Here is a 9,223-nt window from a genome sequence, read left to right as displayed (position 1 = left end):
GTTTATCATCTATCCTTTTATGCTCCGTAAGCTCTTATTATGAATTTTTGCTGAATGAATGACAGCATGATGTTTATTATATTTAAAGTGGTATTTAAATGTAATGTTAAACTGGTCGTTGTTCATTGAATTCTATATATTATTGCCGGTATTTTGAAAACATGCAAAGAATTTTAATAGAAAAAAGGACATTGCAAGAGGGTGAACTTAGATTAACGAAAATCCGATGACGTTTTTTATTTCAAATTTTATAGAAATCTGCGAAACAATCAGAATTCAGCAGTTACACGCGGAACAACGTTTTGCGTTTCTCGATGGGGCTTTAATTTTCGAAGAGAATTGGACTTACGTAACGTTACATTTTTATCGGGGCTTTTTAAAGACTGCTTCTGTACCTCATAGTTTTTTTGGAGAAAGCTCAGTGCCTCTTGGGTCCCGCTCTTCAAATTGCGTAACTGTGACGTCTGCGACCCCAAAAGTGTTTTTAACGTCGGGCGTTAATAATTCGATTAGACGCTTTTTGTCTAACACGCAAAGCCTGAGTCGTAAAGTTGTTTTGTTGCAATTTTTTAAATTATTAATAGCCTATATAGTTAAGGGGGCTTTAATGTTCGGGTCACATTTAATGCAGTCCTCTTGGTATTTTAGCATGCGCCTGCATGTAGCCGATGTGTACGCGAGACATCTGTCATACATGTAGCATGTATGTAGGCCTTTGAAAGCTCACGGGGTGAAAAGAGACCCTCGAGTTTCGTTTCTACCACCCATCCGCGCCACACAGGGAACCGAGTCCACGGCAGCATATTGGCGAGAATAGACCAGGCCCCAACAAAGCCGCGCGCCGCTGGGGCTCTCCAGGTCTGAGTCTGGGAGGCAGCGGTTCGTGTGATGAGACAGAGGGGAGCAGTGGGGCCGAGTCCTCACTGCATTAGGCAGTAATGGGTTTGGGATGACCTAAACGATTTGTTGACTGGGACAATAAATCTGTTGTGTGTTTCTTGGCATACTGAGGGAGGGATTACAAGTTGTCGCACAAAGGAATGCAAATTGCAAGCCAAACTCAGAGAGAGCGCTTAGAAGAGGCCACCATTCTCAGCATTTGTGTGGATCCCCGAGTCTTTTTCTCTATTTTATGTTTTTTCTATTAGTCTTAATAACTGTGAAGGGTCTGAAAGTAGTCACTGTATTCATCTCAAATCAATGGATTACCAACTCCGACCCCTACAGACCTTGAGATTTGCATTCTATTGAATTATCGACGGTACGAGGTGACCAAGAGAACAATGTCGTTCGTGGTTGTTAAGTATGTTTTTGAAAAACAGCCGGTCCGCATTTTGTTCATATTCTGGTCTCTACATGCATATATCACAGTTCCAATGAGACAATCACTTTTAAGGAACTTGGGCTTTGATACGACGAGAGTGAAATTATTACAAGCAGTTCTTTCTTTCTATTTTGTTATACAGAAATAAATCCGCGGATCAGTTAAGTAATATGCGTAGCTTTGCTTCACAATCCCATTTTATAAAGGCTGTTTATCCACATTATTCGAAAGAATTTACATGTTGCAACTGTCGCATAGTTAGGGTTACGGTACGAATGATTAATGGTGACCATCCATCCGCCTGTATATCCGAATTCTCTCTCATGTATACAGTTAAGGTTAAACGGTCCTGTTTAAGTTCTTACCGCTAGTAAATCTAAAAAAATATGTATCTTCTATTTAATATGATGGATTTCTGTTCTATTCTGACAATATTTACAAATTATATTATTATTATATTTCACTTAATGTCATTGATAGACTTAAAGGAGAGAGCTGTTCTCCGACTTTTTTTAAACAATGGCTTTAATGAGGATTATCACGCAGCATATGTAATAAATGTATCAATAAACATTATTGTTGGGGCAGCAGTAACAGCCAAGTCTTGCCACTGCTGCTGTGGTTCTACATTTTTTCTTCATTCATCGAATTAAGAGAACCTGCAATCACTATAGTATACCTCCTTCTAGTGGCCGAGGGGCGCAACGCAGGTGCGGTGGCAACGATTTTGCTCAAATTACTATATCTGTATCACTAATGTATAAAGTGAAGGCTATTTTTTATTAAATACGGAAATCGTTTAGAAATGTTATGCATATTTCTAATAACATAAATACTCACTGAGTACGGATTACGCATTTATTTCAGAAGTATGATTTTATCTTCTGCTCGACTGCATTGATTAAAATGAATTCAGACGAGACCCCGTTAATAGCGGCGGGTGCAATAAGATACCGCAAAACGCTACTGAATCCGATACCGGGATTATTTCTTATCATAGTGTTTTTTTCCTAACAGCATTTAGTGGTGCCTTTAAGTTATCATAACTGAGGATAACAATGGAATTTTATACTTAAGAATTCGTTTTACACGAAACCATATGTCTAATTTTCTTTATTGATATCCCTTCGTTAAATAGAATTGGATGTTATTTAAACGGTTTATACTCTGAAAAAAACGAAATATTCACGTTTATTGTTTAATATATAATGCAGTTTATTTACTTAAGTCGGAGGGCTTTGGGACACGTGTCATGTATTTGGACGCCCTTATTCTCGTGTCCCGTTTGGGGCCTGTCTGTACCAGGCGTCCCCGTGATTCCCTCCACAGAGGACATTACTTTCATAGAAAGTCCGCCTTGTCTGAGATATTGCGGGGCGTGGGTGCGCTTCCCGTTTCGCAGCTGTGCTGGGCGTGAATGTTTTGCGGGAGCTGACACGCCGCGTGGGCCCCGCTGCTGCGTCGGGCTGAGCTGTGCAGTTCGCCCTGGGAATCGCGCCTCCCAGGCTCTGTATCCCCATGTCCTTCCCTCCTTCTTCCAGGAGTTTCGGGAGGCGTGCACGTGCTTTAATTAAAAAACAACAACATTATGTTAGCGCAGCTAAAAGGGGGCAGGCAGCACCCTCCTCGCTGAGCAGCGAGCGCCAAGGCTGCACTCATCCTACCCAGAAAAAAAACGGGCAGGGGCGCATTTCCCAAAAGCACAGCTGAAACCTACGTTAGCAACTTACACAGTTTTAACAACGCAACTGAGTGGGTGAAACTACGTACAGTAAGTTGCTAACTGGGAATTTTGGGAACGCACCCCAGGCTAAGAAACGTCACGTCAAACCATTTCCTGCAGAAGAGCAATACTTTCAACCCCCCATATTATTTCTACCCTGAGTTCTCACTTGGTTTGCCTAATATACCAAAGACGAACATCTTCAAGTGAAACTTAAAAAGCCCCACAATGCAGTCTGGTAAACATGTAGGCGGCCACATTATTCATTCGCATCTGCCTGAGAGATGGATAAAAATACGTTTCCGCGCGAGAGAACACCCCCCCACCCCCCCGTTTGAAGGTACAAGCTATGTTTCATTTAGCGCTCTCCGCTTTCCTAATTATGAATCTTTTCAGCGAGATGCCAGCACGGTTTCCATCTGGCTTAGCACGTTTCTACGAACTCACAAGCAGTTTGGCTGCAATATTGATTAGTATAGATTACTGCACCATAGCAGGCTATGCCACTGGGCAGACCCGTCCAAGAAGCCCTTCATGAGCAATGGAACAATGACCAGCTGGCTTGAGGAAGGACCATGTCCGCCAGAAAACGTATACAGTAAGTTGCCAGGGTAACCCTGTTAGCAGAATGCAGATCAGCCCAGATGCTCTAGTGTTACCCACAATTCTGTGTGATTACTGGCACTTTCATATACAGAGAGGCAGGTGGGAGTGACAATCAGCCCCTAACCATTGCGGAGTTTTTATTTTTTTTAATTCTGAATTGATCAATTTGCCTCTTTTTCTTTTTTGACTTCCACTCAGGGATTGCAGGGCCTCATAAAACCGCTTACTTACCGTAGTGCGAGTACGGCGGCAGAGAGGTCAGTGTTATCCAAACACACCCATCGGGCTATTTGCTATAGCACCCTCCATCCGGCAGGAAGCCGGAGAAATCAGCCCGTCTCTTCAATCAGGCCGCGAGCGGCGGGGCGAATGCATAATGACATGGGCGACGTGGTGGAATCGGGCCCCGGAACAATGACGGGGAGCCGAGGAAAAAAAGTCGGCCTTATTGATGTCTACGGCCTCTATTTTGCTTGCCTTGTTGTCTGTTTACAGATGGAAACAAACAAGGGAGCGGCGAAGGTGAAATGATGGAGTATGGAGGCGCTCGTCAGTGAAGAGGGTCCTGCCTGGGCGCATGTACGCTTAGCGATGGGGCCGTGACACCCACGGTGGGACGGGTCCACCTCCACGTTCCACTAGCTTGTTAGCAGTCGGTAGCCGCGTGTGGCTAATCCTCTTTGCTCTTCTCTGTCAGGGGTTCACCTTGAGAGCGGAAAGCCCCGCAGGCGTCCTCCTAGGTGCCTGTTTGCTCAGCACCCAGACAGACACTGGTTACTGCCACAGACCTTTGACCACATTAACTCCTTTTATTTTTATTACTGGTTCGGTTTTCACGCGGCCCTTATCGTCTTGGCGTTAAAAGGCTGCTGTGAGCGGGTCTGGGCTGATCCAGAGCTCGAGTCTGGGCTGCCGCTACGGACAGACAGACACAGGGGTGACAGAAAGTCAGGAGAAAGGAGGGCAAGACTGACGAAGGACGATCCTGGGCAGAGATGGTGAGGGGGGAGTTGTGTTCAAAGCAAATTCGTGTCCCCACTTCAAATTGTTTCTGTGTCAGCTCGTTCCCTCGTCCCCCATAAAAGGGCCGATGTGGCTTTAAACCCAGGAGGCCCAGAGCGGGGCGTACACAGCTTTGGGCAAACAGGGCATTTTACGAGGCAGCCCTGCAATCAGCCATTACCTTGACTATTGAATTTTAAGTGCAGGCTGGCCTTGGAGTTACCTGGATACACCTGAGATTGGGTGATAAAAACAGGCCTGTGGGTAAATGCGGAGGCTCATATCCCATCATCCTCCTCTCCTGCCACATCTGTCCCTCAGGCTGAGGGCTTCAGCATCTGCCTCTGTCTGCCCCCCTGACCAGCAACATGACATCTTCAAAATCACGTGCTGCTTCCCTTGTCTTAATCGCCTCTAGTGTCGGCTTTTGTTGCCGTATTAGCTTGGTTGCTAAGCAGAATGAGAAAAAATTATTTAAATTCAGCTCTCATTTTTAACCTTAACGCACACATGTGTTTGGGTGTGTATATATGTGTGCGAGCACGCCACGTGTGTGTATGTGTGCGTGAGCGGACTGAGTGTGTGTGTGTGCGCATAACCATATAGCGTGTGTGTATGTATGAATATGGTACATGTGTGTGTGTGTGTGCATGAGTGCACTGTAAATTTGTGTGTTGCTGAGCGGGACGCATGTGTGTGTGTGTTTGTCCTCAAAGCATTTAGCCTCAGTTTGCCAAGCTGTCCCCCCCCCAGCACTGTCCTATTAACAGTGTTTGAGGAGCACTGAGCCAAACCCAGTTGACCTCCACCTTCTCCCTGACCTCCAGTGCTCCCCCTGGGGGGTAGCAGGCAGGACGACCGAAAATAGGGGGGGTGGCTGGATCAGCCGTCTGACTCCAAGCAAACACGGTCAAACAGACAAACCACCCCCCCGCCCACGGCATATTCACCTTTCTGTCTCTGTCTCCACATCGCTTCCTCCCTCTGCCCCCCACCCTCTTCACAGCTCTACTCTCCATCCACGGGAGACCCTGCCTTTCAAATCCTCCCCTTCCTTTCATGTAATAAAATCACCCCCTCTCCAAATGAGCTTTATGAAGGGGTTTGCTCTCACACGCTGCGTTCGGGATAAAATATTCAAACCGTACCCCGGTTACGACCCCAGCGGCAATGAGGTATTTGCTGTGTGGAGACGCAAACACAAGTACGTTTTAACGCGGAGCACTTACAAAGACACGGTGTGATTAGTGTAATTGCAACTCTTTTTTGGTGCACAGTTCACCTGGTTTATGTTTTGCACGCTCTTGGTGTCAGCAGTGAGCTGCCATTCTTAATCAGAGCTGGAAACCTTTTGCCATAGATCAGCTTTTGGGTCGAACGATGATTCGCGGCTTACAGTCGCCGGCAGACGGAGGTATCCGCTACGAAGAGGAGAGCTGATGTGTCCTGGGCCGAGTGACATTTGTTTTTTCCCGATCTGCTCTTCTCGCTGAGGCCTGATGGTTGCGTGATTAGCATATTTCATTAGCACGGCGTGCTAACTGGGCAGCATCAAAGCCATTAGCTGCCAGCGTCGGACGCGGCTATTCCGATGTTTTCTGCGAGAATGAATTGGCCGCCGTCTGTTTTTGAGGGCCCCCCCTCGGGCGCGCCGCCTCCGATATCAAAGAGAACCCTCCGCAGATGTGAAGTGCCCCTCGTGGAGCCCCGAAACGTCACGAAAACCTGTGAAACGCCACTTTCGCCTGAACGCCGCCGAACGCCCGCAGCCCCCCCCCCCCCCGGTCGCTCCGACACTGAGGTTAACAAATAACTATTTCTGCGCTAAGTGGCACCATGCCAATGTACAGGTTTGTGCCTGATGCCATGCTTTGTGGACACGCTGGGGCAGGTATGCAAACACAAAGCCCGCCCCCCCGGGCGATGTGCCGGCCATGACTACGATGATGCACGGCTCCCTGTAACTCTGTTTGTGTGATGTGTGTCTTCATGAGGCTCATACTAAGTTTAATTATCAGCCCCACCATCTAAATTCACCCCCAATACAATTCAATTCAATTTTTTTCAGTTCAATTCAATTCCAATTCAATTTCAGTTCAATTCAATTCATTCACTAAAAACGATCTAGGCCAGAATCTTCATGCATAAGAAGAGCAACCGGCTGTCAGGCGCCGGTTTCTGATAGGCCAAGGTCAGACTCGGCCAAGGTCAAGCCAGATCCTGCTGGCTCTATCATACTGGTAACCTTAACATGCATTACAGCTCACCAGTCAGGCACAGCCCATCGCTGTGCTAAATACCGCTAACATTCTGAAAGGCACCAACAGCGTAGCGGCAATGCAGGCGTCACGTCCAGCTCCCCGATCCACGGGCTGAACGAGCTCCGCCGGTGGCACGCTGAACATGGGGTTTGCGGCTGACTGTGGCATTAGCACCTGTGCTGTGCAGGAAGCCCACCTCACTGACCAGTGCCAAACCACAGATCCTCCAATGCAGCGTTTCCCAATCCGGGCCTCAGGGACCCACAGACGGTCCAGTTTTTGCTCCCTTCCAGCTCCCAGTAGGAGCAGAAACGTGAACTCTCTGTTGGTCTCTGAAGGACCGGATTGGGAAACGTTGCTCTGATGACGTGGCGCCCAATTTGAGGACCTACCTTTGTTCTCACATCACCAGAGAACAGCCAGATTATCACCTGGGAAATCCCTACAAGGGGGGCATCACTGTCCCAGCTCCAGCAAGACACCATAGCGGATTTTCCTGAGTTAATGCTCAACCGTATAAAAGGCTCAGTTGGTCCCCCTAGATAAAGCTGGCAGGCAAACTGAGCAGCATAATTATGGATTTTTCAGAACTTTTAGGTCCTGTTTTATATACAAACCTAACATCTGAGCAGGTAGGTTGTGTAAAAATGTAATGAATGGATTAGTAAATGCTATTCACTCCTGTCTGTGTTTATCATAGACAAACGTTTTGATGGTAGCTCAGAGGAGGACGGTTATGCTTTATGTAAATATGAGGTGCATAGTAGGTTTGAGGAGCTTGAAGACGAAGTCAGCTGTTCAAATCCTCCTTGATCCACCCATTATTTAAAGTGTCAAAGCCCTTCAAGGGCTATACCCTTTCTCCCTGGCCTCTGTCCCTCTCAACCCAGCAGCACTTTGATGAACGCACACAAATGATTTGGTGCCATTTTAATCCAAAGCCATCATCTGCAGTGTATACCTTATATAGCAGGATAATTACTGAAGGGATTCAGCTTAATTACCTCACTCGGAGGAGCACACAGCACTGGCTCTTCTGGGCTGTGAACCCATAAACCACTGGATACACATCCAGTGCCACCTGCTGCTGGGCTTCCTTTCTTTCTCCCCCTGGAGCCGTGCAGCTCAGGTCTTCCTCCCCCACCCCACCCGAAGGTCACCTCTACATGCAACGACAGCTCTCCAAGGTCAGGTGCCTCTGTTTTCTCTCTGAAGTGGGCTCTAGACTCAGCCACAGACGAGTGTTTCAGAGCATCACTGAAAGTGGACACATCTTCCAAAAGAAGCCATGCCCAAGTTCCTGTAGCTCAACAAGTAGAACGTTGCAGTGACAATGAAAAGGTTGTGGGTTCAAATCCCAAACAGCATGTGTGAATTGTTATTTTTCCATCTACTGTAAGTTGTTCTGGACAAAGATCTCAATAGTAGCCTTTTCTCTAACACTGAGAATAAGACATAACTTTTTAATAATAAGTTCTTTGCATTCTCTGCCTGGGACAACATATAAAGTAATAGTCTATTGGAACTTTAACTCCATAAAATGCTGTCTTAGGTGGCAGCTTGATGGACGGGTATCCAGTGCTGGGCATCCCAGCTGGCCTCTGTCTCCTGGGATCTGCTTATGGGAGCTGTATGGAAGGATAATAACTATAATCCTGATTATATGCTTGGCGATATCCATATTCTTTGCATTCATACACATATTGATTTGTTATTCCAAAGACGGAGACACAGAATGATCCTTAATTTACACTATTGCTCCTATCGGCAGATGTAAGACATATTTAATACTCGTACTTATTTGTAACAACCCCAGTTGATACAGTCAGAAATTGTTGTACGTTTAATTTTAGCTAATTCTTAAATCCTTGCTTTGTGTAAAAAGTTTACTATTAATAAGCTAAAATAACAAGGTAACATTCTGAGGAAACGGCACCGGCCACCATAAATAAATTGCTGGTCGTATGAAGATAGATTTTGAAAGGCGTTGTGTTCATTCGTATCATACGACGTACAAACTGTTTCATGTGATTGGTAGATTCATTGATGAAATTAAATCCCTCCCATTTAACTGGTACAAAGTTGGTAGGGGAGTAAAGGTATTGTGTTATTTTGCATTAATTTAAAATATGTCTGCCTATCTGTGCACCACCCGGTGGTCCAAGCATTGAAAATCAGATTGATTGCCGTATTTCTTTAAATTGGCAGCTATTTTTTAAAAAAACACTTAAAAAAACATTAGAGCATCACAAGGGTAACGCTAGAAAGCTGCATCAGTTTTAGGTTGGTTACCAGCGGTGATTTTAA

Source organism: Brienomyrus brachyistius, chromosome 15 (assembly GCF_023856365.1).
Source record: "Brienomyrus brachyistius isolate T26 chromosome 15, BBRACH_0.4, whole genome shotgun sequence".
In the NCBI taxonomy this organism is placed as follows: Eukaryota; Metazoa; Chordata; class Actinopteri; order Osteoglossiformes; family Mormyridae; genus Brienomyrus; species Brienomyrus brachyistius.
The sequence above is the reverse complement of the archived record's forward strand: the minus strand, read 5'-3'. Positions refer to the sequence as shown.